The 16,560-nt window shown below is 39.6% G+C and overlaps 1 long non-coding RNA gene across 2 annotated transcripts in view; it reads left to right on the top strand.

Annotated features, from left to right (window-relative positions):
- LOC121148680 overlaps positions 1-14,931 on the top strand; it is a 291,103-nt gene extending 276,172 nt beyond the window's left edge. For both annotated transcript variants that reach the window (XR_005882580.1, XR_005882581.1), the window contains exon 5: positions 14,792-14,931. This is a non-coding gene — a long non-coding RNA (uncharacterized LOC121148680). The remainder of the gene's footprint in view (positions 1-14,791) is intronic.
- Positions 14,932-16,560: the final 1,629 nt, after the last annotated feature.

Here is a 16,560-nt window from a genome sequence, read left to right as displayed (position 1 = left end):
AGTACATGTAGTTAAATGTATGATCATTCCTTTTCCTGAGGAAAGAACTAAAGAGTAGAGGACCCACACCATTCATACCACTTAAGTGAGCCAAAGGCAAAGTGGTAATAGTTGGACAAACAGCTTCCTTGGAAGCAAGGGCCTATGTATATTTCTCTTAAATTCAAAACGAAAAACATATTACAAATGGATAGAAAATTGCTTTTTAAAAAAAGCTAAAGTTGCTCTTGGAAACCAGTAACAAGGTTAGTTTGTTCACTGTAGCAGGCCTAATAAAATTTAAGGCACTAGCATTTAATAAAACTTTGCTATCACTTAGAAAGATCTTTCTGTTTACAAGCACAGACGTCTACCAGCAGTAGGTTGATAGCAAGGAAACAGCCAAGCCAAATAGCTGCCACTTACTGTTTGGTTTGCAGATGAGTAGACCCAAGGAATCATTTTTTAGAGAAGTGCAAACCCTTGAGGAATGCCTGGAGGAGGAAAGCAATGATAGTAGGAAGGGGGTGGGGAGGTGGCAACCCCTGGGAAGGCCAGTACACACCTGAGCAGGGCAACAGAGAAGCTTCACAACTTGTGAATTCGAGGAAGAGGCAAATGTGACATTACTACAGCAGATGCCATCCAATAATAATTACATATTATTATAGGCACATCCCTCAAGTACGGACAAGATAAATGCTAAACATTCTACATGTTTAGAATATAGTTCTCTAAATTTTTTTAACAAAAATCTTCTATTTAGTGAGATAAAATAATTTACCCACATCACATAACCAGAAACAGAGCCATAAGTTAAATTCATGTCAGTTTGACTTTAATTCCACACTTTTAAAATCACTCCTTATTGTGTAACATGTTACACCGAAATGATAAGGGTTTTGTTAGTCACAATTTTGCTTTTGAAAGGCAAAGTAACAAGATGGGGTGGGGTGGGGTGGGGTGGGGCTAAGTGGGAGGGGAGAGAGGGAGAGAGAGGCAGACAGACAGACAAAGATCAATCTTCCACCCACTTGTTCCACTTGTAATAGTTAGAGCTGAGCCAGGCCAAACCAAGAGCCTAGAACTCCATTCAGGTCTCACATGGTTGACAGGGACCATCATCTACTGTGTCCCAGGATGCATTACCAGGAAGCTGGACTGCTAGTGGTATAGACAGGCACTTCAATATGGGATGCAGGCATCCCATATGGTGGGCTGAACCACTATGCCCACTTCTCTATTTTGCTTTCTGAGATATTGTAAGAACTGTTTCTTCATCCTTCCTCCTTTTAAAATTCACTAAAAAATCAGTTTAATAAACAAAAGAAAAGCTAGGACAAGCTCTTCTGGTGGAGGAACAATCAAAGTGTCTGCTTCTTTTGTGTTGTCTTTTTTTTTTTTAGAAGATATTTGAAGTGAAAGCAGTTCTGTGTAGTTCAGGGTGTATTACTTGAATGAACACTGCTAAAGCAAGCAAGGAAAGGGAACATAAACATAGCTGAGAGATGGGAGGCACTGCAGCAGGAAGTTTCAGGATTATGTTAGTGCTAATGAATTCTTACTTCATATGCACCCTTGTGATTCTACCAAATACCAAGGCTGCTCCTTTCCCCATTGACAGCTGCAGGGGGAGAAGTCCTCAGTCTCCTTTCTCTGGTCCATCAGCTGCAAAAGACTCTTGGAATCAGGGGAGAAAATCACTTCACAACAAGTGGAAAGATCAACTACCTAGTCTCCTCCACCTGCCTGTGTCATGGAGACTGACCTATCAGATGTGCAGCAGCACCTATCCAACACTCCCATGTTCCATGACACTGTACTCTGGGCTTTGTCTCCTCTGGCTGCAATGACAATGCTTCCAGCCCTGCATGGCCACCTACAACTTCTATGCTCCCTTGCCAACAACTCCAAATATGACTTCTTTGTGAAATGCTCATGTTATTTGTTGTTAGGATGCTGTGTCTTTGTGACTGATTCAATCAGATGGTATGCCATGAAGAATAAAAAGCTACATTCGAAAAGGAAATGAAATCAAAACACTGCAGATAAGTTCTACTCCTGTGTTTATTGCAGCATTATTCATGATAGTCAAGATATGGAAGAAACCAAAGTTTCTATCAGTAGGTAAACGAATAAAGAAATTGCTATACATATATAGAATGTTATTCCATCTTTCAAAAGAAGGAACTCTTCTGACTATCAACAATAGGGTTCAACTTGGAGAACATTATGCTAAGTGAAGTCAGACACAGGAAGAAAAATAGCACATGATCTCACTTTTAAGTGAAATCTTTTAAGAAGAAAAAAGTTTAGTGTATAGAAAGAATAGAATGATGCTTATCAGAGATGGACAGGGGGAAAAATGAAAAAAGTAGATCAGAGGTACAAGTTTGGAGACATATATGATAAAAAAAATCTAGAGGACTAATTCACAGCATGAAGACTAGACTACATTGCATACTGGAAATTGGCTAAAGAGATTTTAGATGCAAAACATAATAAGCAAAGATGATAATATATAGTAATTTACTATATCCTTAATATATTATAGTAAATTACAAATTTACACCTGGGAAGTACTGTAAAAATATGTTTATTTCAGCAAATTCCCCTTTTTAAATTCAAGCCTTTGCCCTCAGATTCTGTATACTTGGCATTTCACAGTGATATCACTGTCTTTTGCAGTTGCCTCTGTGGCTTTCGACTCAAATGAGGAAGTCCTCCCTTCCTTAACCCACATGTGCACATGCATGTAACAGCTCGACGCTAGTTCCCAGGGAACACTAAGGAATCATCTCCAGGCACCCTTCACTTCTCTGTCAGCTCCAGGGCTGCCTTTCAGTAGTATTTCACTCTACCAGCATCTCTGAAGGATTTTATTCCCCACCAATTCATAAGAAGTCCATCCTTAGCAGTCCAGATGACTTCTACTTCATCCACAGAGTAGCACAAAATTGGTGTTGATTCTGTGAAATATTAGGTTCTTTCACACCATGAAGGACTGACGTGCAATCGGTCCTTTCCAACACTTCAGGCATACTCCATATCTGTACTCCTGAGTAAATTCTAAAGATACATTATTCTTTAAAATATGTAAATATATATTGCTTTAAAACTTGCATTCACAGTTACTTATTCTTGGGATAGCTATTCTTCTTATGAGTTACACTGTCATGAATGATGGGGTCTCAATATTTGTTTCTGGACTGCTAGCCAAGAGAAAGGAAAAGAAATACATTGCTCTTGGGTCTTTCTCTGTCTCCATTCCTCTCCCTCTCATTATGTCTTCTCTCCTCTTAAAAATCAATCCCTAAATGTTAGTCTCAACTAGGTTTAATTTTTAACACATAGGTTATTCAAATGCTCCTTCCACATTTGAATCAGCATGGAATGTGTAATAACAGGAAAGAGAAATATACAGACTCTCCGTGCTTGGCATGGCAATGTGTCATGTGGCTTGGGAAGCTATGTCCGGGAGTATCATATGGCTGTTACTCAAGCTGGACACAGAAGTTCTTTGTACAACATCCTTGACTGTCCAGCCCCAAGTAACAGACATTCAACTGAACTGGCTCACACTGACTGTGAGAAGTTTCAATCTAATTCATGAAATATTTTCTACTGAAAATATTCTTTTTTTTTCCTCAGGGAGGAAAAAAAAGAATCCAAACACTTCTTTATCCTTATTCTCAATTCAAGATCGTCTTTTTCTTCACTGGACTCCAGTTTACACTTCAACTACAGCAGCTCCACTGCTTCAATTCTCATAACATGCATACATGTTTGGAGTGCTCTCCTTTATATATAGTCTCACATTGACTGCTACTAATAAAATGTTTTAAAATGTTACTACAACCTTACAAAGGAGGAACTTGTATTACGGCCATCAAACAAAAATAAAAAACAAGTCCTGGTGAGGATCCTGAGGTCAAACACAGGGTTGATTCAGACACCAAACTCTGTACCTTTAAGCTACACCAGCATGTTACCACAATTGAGTTGATTCTTTTTTTATTCCACCAAATGCAAAGCCAAGACAATTTATTCTAAAAGAATTCTTTTTTCAGGCTGGCATCATGGGGGTAGGTTAGGCCGCTGCCTGCAATGCTGGCATCCCACATGGCACTGGTTCAAGTCCTGGCTGCTCCACTTCCAACCCAGCTCCCTGCTAATGGCCTGATAAAGCAGATGGCCCAAGAGGAAACTCTGGTCCAGCACTGGCTGTCACAGCTATCTGGGGTGAGAACCAAAGGATGAAAGATTTCTCCCTCCTCTGTTTTTCCACCCCCCTTTTGTAATCTCTTTCAAAATAAATAAACCTTTAAAAAGTAATGCCACGATACACATAAATAACAGAATGTTAACCTTGTAACTGTAATTAAAGGACTATATTATGATAATAATATGAGGGAAGCGGGGGGGAAGGGAAATGGGGAGGAGGAAAAAGGGAGGAGGTACCCTATACTTACAAAACTATCATGGAAAAAAAATTTTAAAGAAAAAAGTATGGACTGAAACACAGACATAGAAATAAGAAATACAAGTGACTTTCAAAAATTATACTTTGAGAACTTGTGAATTATAACCTTGTTTTAATTCTTCAGTATTTTCTTTAAATATCATTCTATTTGTAAACAAATCAGTTTCTTTATTCAAAAAAATAAGGCTTATTTTTCAAAGACTATAACCAAGAAAGCTACACTAAAGCAATGAAATTGATTAAAAACCCAAGGAAAGTACTTTTATTATTTCAAGAAAATGATAAGCAGAAAATTCTTGGATTAGCTAATAGAATAGCAAATTTCCTTTTTTGCTTCCTATCAGAAGCCATGAAGATCTGTGCTATATCCTGGGTCGTGTACTCTGAAAGATCCTCTACAAAAGGATTTTCTAAGCAGTCACATTCCAAATCCTTCAGGTTTTTTTTCTTTTTTTAAACAAACCTCTAATCTGCCAAGCTTTGTTGAATGCTTTAAGGTCAGGTTCTACTGGTTTGGAAGAAAGGGGTGGTCACTAAAACTAGTGGTAACATTCACTTGGAAAAAACAAGGCCTGCGAAGCTGCAGATGAGAGAAGTTGGCAATACATGCAACTCCTTCGGTTGCTGGCCAGTTGTCATGGGTGTTCTCATCAAAGGACACAGTCATTAAAAAAAGGACACAAACAAAAGATCCACCACAGAATTAACCTTGCCCTAAAAGTTTGCTTCATTGCTACCATGGCCCAGGAAGTGTCACGTTCATCAAAGGTGCTGTACTAGATCTTATCTCACCTTTCATCACCCAACAAAAAAAGGATATTTGTATCTTTGTTTTGCAATTTTTGAGGTTCTTTCCTTTAGCTGAATTTGTGAGAGCAATAAATCGGGAGGCTCTGTGGCTAACCCCCTGGAACTTCCTGTTTTGCACAAATGTAGCTACAGATTTCTGTAAAAAGTTATTTGGAACCACTTCACTTGGTGCTTCATCATGACAACGTGAAGGCAACAGACAAACAGCTGTCAGATGATCCTAAATCTTCATCTTAGTTATTTATGTCTATAAGCCAACTATTTTAACTTATCCTGAATAAACTACTTTACCATCAAAATTACTTGAGGATGACCCAGCCACCATTCGTTTCCAGTGATGTGTGAAATCATATGCAACCACTGTGTATAAATGCTGATGATCCTTTGGAATATAAATGGTATTACTCATGGTGGCGTTTGGATGTGAGTGTGATTGTATGGTCCACAACAACGCTCTGTTCCCTAAGGAAACCTGAGTATCTTACACCAATGGGACCATATTAGAGCCCTTTGTGGGATCTGACTTATGCCATGCTAATCAGCCATGACTGGTATTCTTTAAGAGCCAGTCTGGTCTCCATCCCATTAGATAAGTTCAATTTTGTAAAGTATGTCTATATACATTCTTACAGCCTATGCCACATTGTCCCCTCCTGAACTCACTAACACAGCTTTAAGCTTCTCAATAGCTATTACAGTCACAGTCTCTTCCAAGAAAATGGCTCAACTTAGACTTGGCGATGAAACCAATCCTGCTATTGCTAACTGAAACAGGAGTCGGGGTCGAAACCAAAGCAAGTCTACACACACCTCCATAAGCTACAAATGAGAGAGGTTTCTAGCCTAAAGTTAACTCAAATACTACCATACCAGGGTTTTTCATGGGCACAAACCAAATCAAATCCCCTATTTGGGGCAAGATAAATACCAACTGAAACAAGTTGCCAGCATGGGAGCAAACCCACACACATCTTTCTGATAAGCCTAAACACCGCCTATAATTTCAACCTCAAAAACAAACCATGAGGTAACTACAGATGGTTCTCATCTTGTGAATTTTCAACTTAAGGATGATACCAAAACAATATGCACTCAAAGATGCCCTTCAAATTTTGATTTTTGATCTGAGGTTCACAATAAAGAACAACCATTTTATTTTTTTTCACTTTCGGTACAATATTCAGTAAATTACAGGAGATATTCAAAACTTAGAAATGGGCTTTGTGTCAGATGATTTTACTAAATTATTATCTAATGTGAGTGTTCTGAGCATGTTTAAGATGAGTCAGTCTAAGCAAGAATGTTTAGGAGATAAAGTAGGTACCAAACTCATTTCTACATACAGCATTTTTAATGTTTGATGAATAACTATTCTCAAGTCAAGGAGATTTTAATTCTATTTTAAAATTGTAGAGAATGGCTCACAATGCTCAAGCATTACTCAAAATGCAAAAGTCTGGATATGCTGAGCCATTGCCAGGTTTTCAAAGCCAAGGTGTTTGACCAGTCTCAAATGGCAATATTACACAGTAAAGTATCAGCGGTGGCAGGATGGGGGCTGGGGGTGGGGAGGTTTCTTCTATAGTCACCACAATGCTTACCTCCTAGGCCAAAGCTTTCACAATGTACCACCTCCAGAAGCACAACAGTGGAATCATCCTGTAATGTCTTATCTGCCCATCTTTGCTCTACTGAATCCCAGATCTCCTAAAACTTCTCATTATCATCAGCTGATTGGCAAGGATCTCCAGATGGTCCGATGGAGTAAGAAAACCATGTCCGTACCTCTTACACTTCCCCAGAAGCCCCACTTCAAACTCTGTGGCTACAGCATGAGATATGCTGGACAGGAAACCATTGTGACTCCAAGCTAATAATGTGGTATTTTAGGACCACTGCATTCTTATAGTATCCTCAGACAGTGTCTTGTGTGACCACATGCTTGCAACAGATTGTTGTTACTGAGTATTTTATCATCTCCAAATTAATAAGCAAGGCCTACACACCTGGTCTTGGAAAAGGGGGCTCTAGGAAGGAACAACCTTGAAATGATGCTTTTGCTTAATCACCACCTTTGCCAGAAGCAAGGAGGGCTCTTGAGGGACAGGCATCTAGATTATCTGGGGAAAAGAATCTGTGCCAGTTCCAAAGAGCAAAAAGACTCATCTGGGACAGAGTCCTGACCCTTGGAGGGTCTTCTCAGCATCCCGCAAATAAGACAGAAAAAAGTATCTCTCCAGGAGGCTGAAATATACCAGTTCTGCAACAAATGACAGTTCTCTTTATTTCTTACATGGAAAATCATGAGGAGTCTTAGTGATTTATGCATGAGCAGATTTAGTACATTTCTACTGAATAGTACATATTAGGTAAACACCCAAAAAGAAATCCTATGGAAACACTGAAAAACCAAGAAAATAAGAGTAACTATCTAAAATGCAATATCTGATCCAGTCATTCTCAGTCCATAGCAACTCTTTTTGCAGCGATTATCAAAATCTTAACTTATCTGTTTGTTCACCACTGATCCTCAGAATTTAGACCAATACTTGCCTGGTATATACAGCATGAGATTAATGGCTGTACTTGATTAAACTGATAGATGTATGCACAAAATAGTCATGTTGAATAAATTGGATAAATGAGTAATAGCACTGGTAAGGTCCTACAGGTCAATAATTTTAGAATATGAACTAAAAAGACTCCTTTCAGTTCCAATAAGGCTACTCTCTGGCTATCTGGTCTTGAGCAATCCCTTCATGTCCCATTCATTCATGTCCTCATCTTTAGAACAATGAGAATCCTATCTCATCACAAGACTTTGAGAATCAAAGTTTAATGCACATAAAACAATGCAAAACCATAGGCACCACACAGATATTAAGACTATTGTGATGATATTAGTAAGCACTGTGATTCCCTAGAAAAAGATTCCCTAGAAAAAAGATTCCCTGAGGGAAAAAAGTGTTTGCAAAAGCATTTTGAATCTGGAATTTAACACCTTTTTAAAAGCTCCATTAAAAAAGATCATTATGGATGATTCCACAGGGAGGCAGATCTGCATTCTGAGTCCAAATGTTCTACTCAGCTCTTTCATAAGCCTGATGCTACCTGCTCTCAGAAAGTGCATATAATCTTCCTGATGTCTGCTCTAGCAAGGTGCCTAAACAGCAATTTTTACATCTTCTGCTTCTTATTCCTCATTGAAAAACAAATTCAGGAGACTCTTCCTCTTACTCTTATTCTTAGAAGTCTTCCATGATGGTTCCCTGAATCCCTCTCTAATTCCCCACTTCTCACATCTTTGCTGAGTAGTATCTTTCTCATTTTGAATCTGATAACTGTCAATGCCTACTTCTGTGCTGAGTCATGCAAACTAAGGTATGAACCTCTTGCGAATTGTGCCTTTCCTCTGATAACTAGAAAGTGTTTGAAAAAAGTAAAAAGTCACTAAATGTAGAATGAATGAATGACAACTAAATAAGACTTACAAAAACTGTAGTTTCCAGGGGTCAGCACTGCAGAAAATTCCCTTACTCAGGCACATGAATAGTTAATATTCCAAATGTATTCTAAAGACCCACTCACAGGCCTTCAGGAATGTGTGTCCTTGAAGGGGGTAGTAAAATGTCAAGCTGGGCATGACTGTTTATCTATTAAATTATATTTTCCTCCTTTTATTTTCCTTATAAGTCTCTTCTTGCCATAAACAGGGTCTCTTTTCTTACCATGGCACAAGGACAGCACAAACCACAAACTCCACACATTCCTCCACTGAGACAACTATACATGTTTTCCAAAAATGAAAAAAATCTCAAGTTAGCTGCAAGAAGTAGAAGTCATCAGTACTTTTTAAAGCTACCAAAGATTACCTAGAAAAAAAAAACAGCATTTGTAAAAGCACTTTCAATCTGGAATTGAACACATTTTTTAAAGTTCCATACAGTGAAATGTTCCATTGTCATAATCTCATAAGTGCTCATCAGAGATCATTTTGTATCAGAATGCAATAAGGATCATACATTTCTCTGTGAAGTTCATGTGTCATAAGATTCAGCTGTAAAACATTTCATATGCAGCCGACTTCACCAGTTGAAGAGCAGACTGTTTAATTAGGCTCCCCTTACAGCTCCTTCATCAGCAACCAGAAGAAACATGGAAAAAAATATCTTTAAAGTAACATCAAATGTTTTCTAACCTTATCACAGAGGCACAGTGACATTTGCGATCTCTCCATCCAAAGTACATTCATAGAAAGTTCTTCTAAGTCCCCAGTGAGCATTAGAACTCCACTCCTTGCTCAGGCATGTCATTCAGCAGCTGATAAACATTTTTCAGCAGCTGCAGCTTCAGAAGTGAAGAGGTTTTTTTTTATATATATATATAGTTTGTTTCCTTTGGGAACCAAAGAAGCAGATTCCTGCCACTTGTCCAAAACAGGACTGTAAGCTGTAACTATGGAAATCACCGAAAGCTCCCTCACTCCATTCAGGTCTGCAGCATATACAGCCTTTTCCTGAGCACTCTGGTTAGAACAGTTCCCTCAATTGCTCTGTGTACACTTTCCCTATTTCACTGTCTCATAAATGCTACTGCCTGCTGCCTACTTATTTACTCATCATTTCTCTTTCGTCACTAGAGTGTAAACTTCATCAAGTCAGCAACTTTGCTTTTCTTATTCTTTACTATGATCTCAGAGTTAGTTATTTCCAACATCAGGTTGATGCTCAGGAATGCGTGAAGGCTAAAGCTAGAAACTGTGGACAAATCACTTAAAAGATGAGGGAATCCTGGATTGCAGTTAGGTCATTTCTGAACACAACATGAAGTTGCAAGCCCCTCTCTTCTTACTCATGTTGTTCTGTCTGCCTGTTATGCTCCCATTTCTTGAAAATATACCTGGCTTTCAACACACAAGGCCAACAATACTCCAGAGTTCCCTAACACAGAAGAACCAACCATTTACTTCAGTATGTAATCATGCTTATTACAATCGAATTTTAATGTATCTATGTATGACATAGTGTTTGCTACAGTAGTTAAGATACCACTTGGGTGGCCTGGTGCTCTGGCATGGCCAGTGAAGCCTGTATTTGCAAGGCTGGTTTCTTGTATGGGCGCTGGTTCATGTGCCATATGCTCCACTTCTAATGGGCTAGGTTGAAACACATAAGATAGCCCAAGACTTTGGGCCACTGCCAACCAATCTGGGAGACATGGGTGAACCTCCTGGCTCTAGTCTGCCCAAGTCTCAACAATTGCAGCCATCTGGGGAGTAAACCACCAAATGAAAGATTCTCTAACACTGACTTTTAAATAAAAATAAACCTTTTTAACAATAACAACAAAAGACATCAGGAGTTGCAAGCTTTCCATATATGGATGCTTGGGTTCAAGACCCAGCTTTGCTTCAAACTCCAGCTCCCTTAGATTCACACCCTTAGATGGTAAGGACTTCAGTCTCTACCACCCATACAAACTCTGACGAAGTCCCTGGCTCCTGACTTCAGACTGGCCCAACACTGGCTATTGTGAGCATTCAGGAAAAGAATCAGCAGGTGGAAGATACCTCTGCCTTTCTTTCATCAAATTAATTTTTTAAAAGGACCAAAAAAAAAAAAACATGCCACAAAATGTAAGATTAAGAACATCATTCCAATTGGAAAATTCCCCAATCTTACTCACAGTCTTCTGGTGGGGCATATAGAAAACAAAATCAGTGTTTCATCTGCATCTTCATCTACATTCATTAAAATGGCAGTGCATAATTGAGCACATGGCCCAGCAGTTACAAGGCTTGTGCTCCGCACTGGAGTGCCCAGGTCCAATTCCTGGATCTGGCTCCTGATTCCAGCTTTCTGCCAATGAAGGTCCTGGAAAGCAGAACTGATTCCTCAATAACTGGGCTCCTGCCACCCACTTAGGAAACTTGCACTGCATTCCTGTCTCCAAGCTTCCATCCCCACAATGGCCATTGTGGTCATCTGAATGAGACAATCAACTGACAAGAGTTCATTGGCTCTCTCTTTCGTTCGTTCATTCATTCTCTCTCTCTCTCTCTCTCTCTCTCTCTCTCTCTCTCTCTCGTATAGCTCTCTCCATCTCTGACGTAAATGAATGAAGCAATGTCTTGGTTTCTAAATATTTAAACAGGTATAAGATTTTTCAACTGGTGGACTTTGAGGACCAGGAGGGACTGCAAGTCATCTCATTCATCTCCTTGAATATCTCCAATGGAGATTACCCATTCATCTGTCTCCAAACATCCTTATAATTCCCCAAATCTATTTCATTGCCAATATACAATGACATCTGCTTTTCAAAAAGTCTGATTTTCAAATGAACCTGAGTGTGTGGGGGGAGCGGGTAGGATAGGGGGGCTGCAAGTCAGACCCAGACATCCCAGTACAGTGTTCTGCACTATGTCCCATCATCACAAGACAGATTAACTAGAAGTTAATTCATCCTATGCCATGTTCTCAAAGGAAAAAAGTTATTTCTTTTCTTTTAAATAATCTTGCTAGAAAACCCAATCTCTAAGCTATTCTTGGCTCCAAAAATCGTTAAAGAATTTATAAGCTGTGCTCTCTCCTTATCCCTGGAGCTACTGCCAGAGGAAGCAAAATCCAGACATTTGCAACTCACTGATCAGTGCCAAGCCAATCTGATCAAGGAGGAGGTACAGTCAGTCACCTCTGACACAGGACATCTGTCAGGTGGTGCAACTGCCCTTGCTAATGCCTCTTCAGGGCTCTAGTCTGGCCTCCTTCCACTGCTGTGGTACTCTGGGCTTTAGTGACAGACACTTCCAGGCTCAGGTACCATTCCAGATGCAGCTGCTTCTCCTGTCTGCCAGAGCCTTTCTGGAAAGCTCAGGAGGACTGACTGTCTTGGGAGGCTCTGATATTTCCTGCTGGTGAGTCCAAGCAATGATGGCAGTGGCGTGCAATGTCCACCTGAAGCCCTGGGGACAGTATATAACCCTGTCAAAGCAGTTCAAAGAAATGTTCTAGTATAATCATCTAATGCTAGTGATGGCATTGATGATCTCATAAATCATGAGAAAGAAAAAAAACTTCTCAGCATGAGCTTCTCAGAATGTTTCCAACAGCAGAACCTTAGCCAAGCCTGTGCAAAGCCAAAGAATTCTCTTTAGCCACCTGGTTTGATGGTAAATCTGAATGGATCTGAGTGCCAGGGAGAGTTCAGTAGCACAGTCACCACAGTGGTGGGGGCCAGGAGATTCAGTCTTAGGTTCATCCTGTACCCAACCATCCCCATCCTCAGGGAAGAATTTTTTGGTTTGGAAGTAGGAAGAAGGCAGAAATAGTGTTCTTATATTTTTAAGCTTGCTTATTCACTTAAAACTTATCTAGAAGTTCCTGTGAAAAGTCAGATTTTTCCCAGAAACTTGGAAATCAGAATAAGAGAGGGCTCTCTTTTCACTGCCCTCCCTCAAGAGAGATGTGCACACTCCCCACACAAAAAACTCCACCACACACACACACACACACACACACACACACACACATACACACACACGCATTAAACTGACCTGGGTCAATCTCTCAGTTTCCAGTAGTCTAATCATGCTGTTGCCTGATTTCAATTCCTCATGGAAAGGCCAAGATCTACACTGATTAGCTATAAGAATGAGAATCCAGTCAAGGTTGTTAAATCAAGTTACCATTTTTAGCAAGGTGCCAGAGTGGTTGAGATGGTCCCTTGTTTATTTCACCGACACACAGTCATGTGTTTGCCTACAGCTGATCAGCTTTCAAAAATAAACACATGATTATCTTTAAAGGACAAATACCACATTTTTACACAAGGAAGCTGAGGCACACTTTGGATGTGACCACATAAATTCTCCAAACCATTCATACCATCAAGCCCTTAACTCTGTTCATCTACTGTTATGGTTGTTTTCTATCTGCTTCCCATGCATATTTCTATCTGCTTCTGCTTTAGTTTGCCAAAGATATTGTACAGGTGTCCTGAAGAAAGAATTTAAGCCTTCTGCTTCTATTTCTAGTGGCAAATTATTACAGTGAAGTAGTTCAATGACATCCCACAGAAGGCATAATGGAACTCAGCCAAGAAAAATATTCCCCTATGGGGGCACATGGTCTGGGGTGTATTAAATAATGTCTTCCCTGCTGGAGGTGCCAGTTAAGAAACAGACCCAGCCACAAGAACTCAATGAGAAATAAGGGCAAGGACTAATGATGCAGCAACTTACAGTGAGCTTACGGAGATTCTTTCATGTCCATGCTTATCTCCAAGAGTGTCTTCATCCTTTCTAGCAAAGACTACCCTGTGCTATGGAAATCTATTTCCTTTTTCTCCTAGGTACACAGATAAACTATTTTCTAGCTTCCATCGCAGATATATGACCACATGACAGAATCTTTAACAATGGAATTTTAGCAGAATTAATGTACCATTTATGAGCCTAGTTAATAAAAATTTCCCATATACTATATCCCCAGTCATCAAATATAGAATATTGCTCGATATAGAAACCAGAACCTGAAAGATGGAGGATCTGGGGTTTCTGAATCGCCATTGGAGTGTTACCTACCAACTACTAAGAGTCCCATTTGGAGAAATAACTTTCTATTGCTTTATCCTTCAAGTGTGTGAGAGACGTCAATGAGCAGCTAACATCCAGCAAAGTAGATTTCTCAGGCCAGTGACTTCGAATATGCACTCTGGGTAAAAATTTAGGATTTACCGCTGATATCACTTTCTATCTTCCCATGTTTGATTTGGTTTTTAACCAGTTAGTTTCAGTAAATATTATACAACAATGCTTTCCTTTTCCTAGATATTTCTACAATGTTCTTGAAGTATGGTAATAAAGAACATCAAAATAGTTGTACAAGCTACACATTAAAACTTTTAGTATAGAGGGAGTGGTACAAATGGCAATAAAGAGAAATGGATTCCAGGCATAAAAAGTGACAGAGGGGAATCACAAGATGAAGTCAAAGCTTCTTTTGACTGTCAGAACAAGGGGCACTGATAAACTCATCTTTCGGCAGCTGAAACCAACTGTGGACCAGAAGCCATGACTCAATTCAACATTAATAAAAATGAATTTTGGCCTTTCCTTCTATTTTAAACAAAGGAATAAATGGCCAAAGTATCTTCTACTTTGAGAACAAGTATAATTTCACATATTCTTATGCAAAAAAAAAATCCTCCAGCTTATGGAAAAAAAATAGTGGAAATGGAACAAATGCTCAGCTCAGCAAGACACTGCTTGTTAGTATTCAGCTTTCTTAGGACAGTGGGTACATACCCCCAGTGGGGAGTGGGAGGTGGATGAAAACAAAAAATAGACCAGGTAAGACACCATAATTATAATAACCACTAATACTTGCCAGTAAATTGTACTACTGATCCAGTTTACTGTAAACTTCGTGTCTGCAACACCATCATAAATGATAACAGATTAACAGAATAGCTATAAACATAAAGTCCTTCTCAAAAACATTCTTTACTTGTTTGCAGTCACAAGGGATCCTAGCGTCTTGGACACAGTCCTCACTGGGAGTTAACCCAGTTGGCGTCTTTGAAACATCAAGAGTCAACAAAACGATTTGCCTTGAAGTCTGAGCCAGAGCTGGAGCTAAAGATCATCAGGCCTGTGTGCGTAGGCTGTTGGTAGAAGAAAACAAAATTCTGAGGGTTCCCATTGTGAAATTTGGGTGATGTAACTCAAAATAATAAAGAGAAAAATGCTTTCTGTTTCATTTGTCTGAAGAAGTGCCCCATCAGTTCGTTGATATTCCCTTCTCTGCACTTGCTAACTTACTACATGATAAATTGCCAGGAAGGGCCATCCATCAGATAACTTCTCTCTGCATTCACATCTTCTCTTAGTTATGCAGGAACTATTTTCTATGATTCCAATCAAAGACCAACCCTGGAAAAATATGGACAACATAATTTCTCCATCCTTCTGCTCTTTTTAGTCATTGCTTTAGTTCCATGATAAATGAATTGGAACATCAATATACCCAATGTACTGGAAGTTGTTCCTAAATTATTAGAGGCACACAGAATTTTCCCCTTTTGAAAGTTTACGAAACAACTTCTGCTCCAAGACACATGACTCACCAATAAAACTCTGAAAATTACATTTCACAAAGCTGATAAAATCAGATGATGACCTAATAAACATGTGTGTTTTATATTCATAGAAAGAAAGACAAGTTTAATAGGAAGTTATCTTGGGGAGGAAGAGTTATAAATAGCTTGATTTCCTTTGTTTTGTTAACCTGAATTTTAATTTTAAGCTATTAAGAATAGTCAGATAATAACATATTTGTTGCAAAGAAGAAATGTTTGTTTTTCCCTCTTTGTTTTTTCTTTGCTATCCAAGAGGAAGCTTTCCTCTTGTGGGTAGACAAATACTTTCTAGTAGTATGGGAAGACAGATGGCCAAATAGGGAAAGGAATCGAGGAACCTAATAAACACAGCCCAAGATCAAGCTATCTCTGGTAAACTTACACCTAGGATCAGATATTTTAATATGGATGTGAAAATATAGTTTGGGTAGAATCAAGATGGCGGAATAGTGTAAGGACATGTTTAATCAGACAGAGAAACATTTAATCAGGATGAAGCAGAGAGGACATATTTCAGGAAATAAGAAATAACAGAACAACAGCAGAGGGATCCACGGAGACTGACAGACACAGGAAAGCAGCAGGCACAGCAGTGTGGTGTTGTAGTGAATGATACTCCAGCACGGCGATCTGAACTCCAACAGCAGACAGAACTTCACCAGCAACCAGGTGGGAAGGGACTTTCACTGGGAGCTTGGGAGGTGAACCCAGACAAAGTACTGTCCGTCCTGCTGGTCCCTTTGATTTGACCAGGAGCAGAGACAGAGCAGCAAATCTCAGCTAGTACGAGAACAGAGTGAATTTCATAGCCCAGGCAGCCCCCTAGAGCTGAATTGGGCGCCATTTTGTGTAAGGAGAAAAGGGCAAGGGAAAGGACTGAGCATGCTCTGAGCACAAAGTGAGCTCATTTCTGACTTGGTGAACTGCAATGACGTGGCATTGTACGGGTTCCATCCCGGGCATGTCTGGGTAGCCCTCGGATCTGACGGCCAGCAGATCAAGAACTATTGTGGTAGCACTTCGGGCGCCATTTTGCACACTGTGGCAATAGCTTTGGGACTGCAGGGGACAACAGAGAAATGCGCATGTGCTGAGCTCGGGAGAGCTTGCTGAGGTCCCGCAGGAAAATAATACCGACTGTGACTTTG

The sequence above is a fragment of the Ochotona curzoniae genome, unplaced genomic scaffold (genome assembly GCF_017591425.1).
Source record: "Ochotona curzoniae isolate NIBS_2020 unplaced genomic scaffold, NIBS_Ocur_1.0 scaffold_4701, whole genome shotgun sequence".
In the NCBI taxonomy this organism is placed as follows: Eukaryota; Metazoa; Chordata; class Mammalia; order Lagomorpha; family Ochotonidae; genus Ochotona; species Ochotona curzoniae.
Note: the sequence above shows the minus strand (reverse complement) of the source record. Positions and strands in the feature narration are given on the sequence as shown.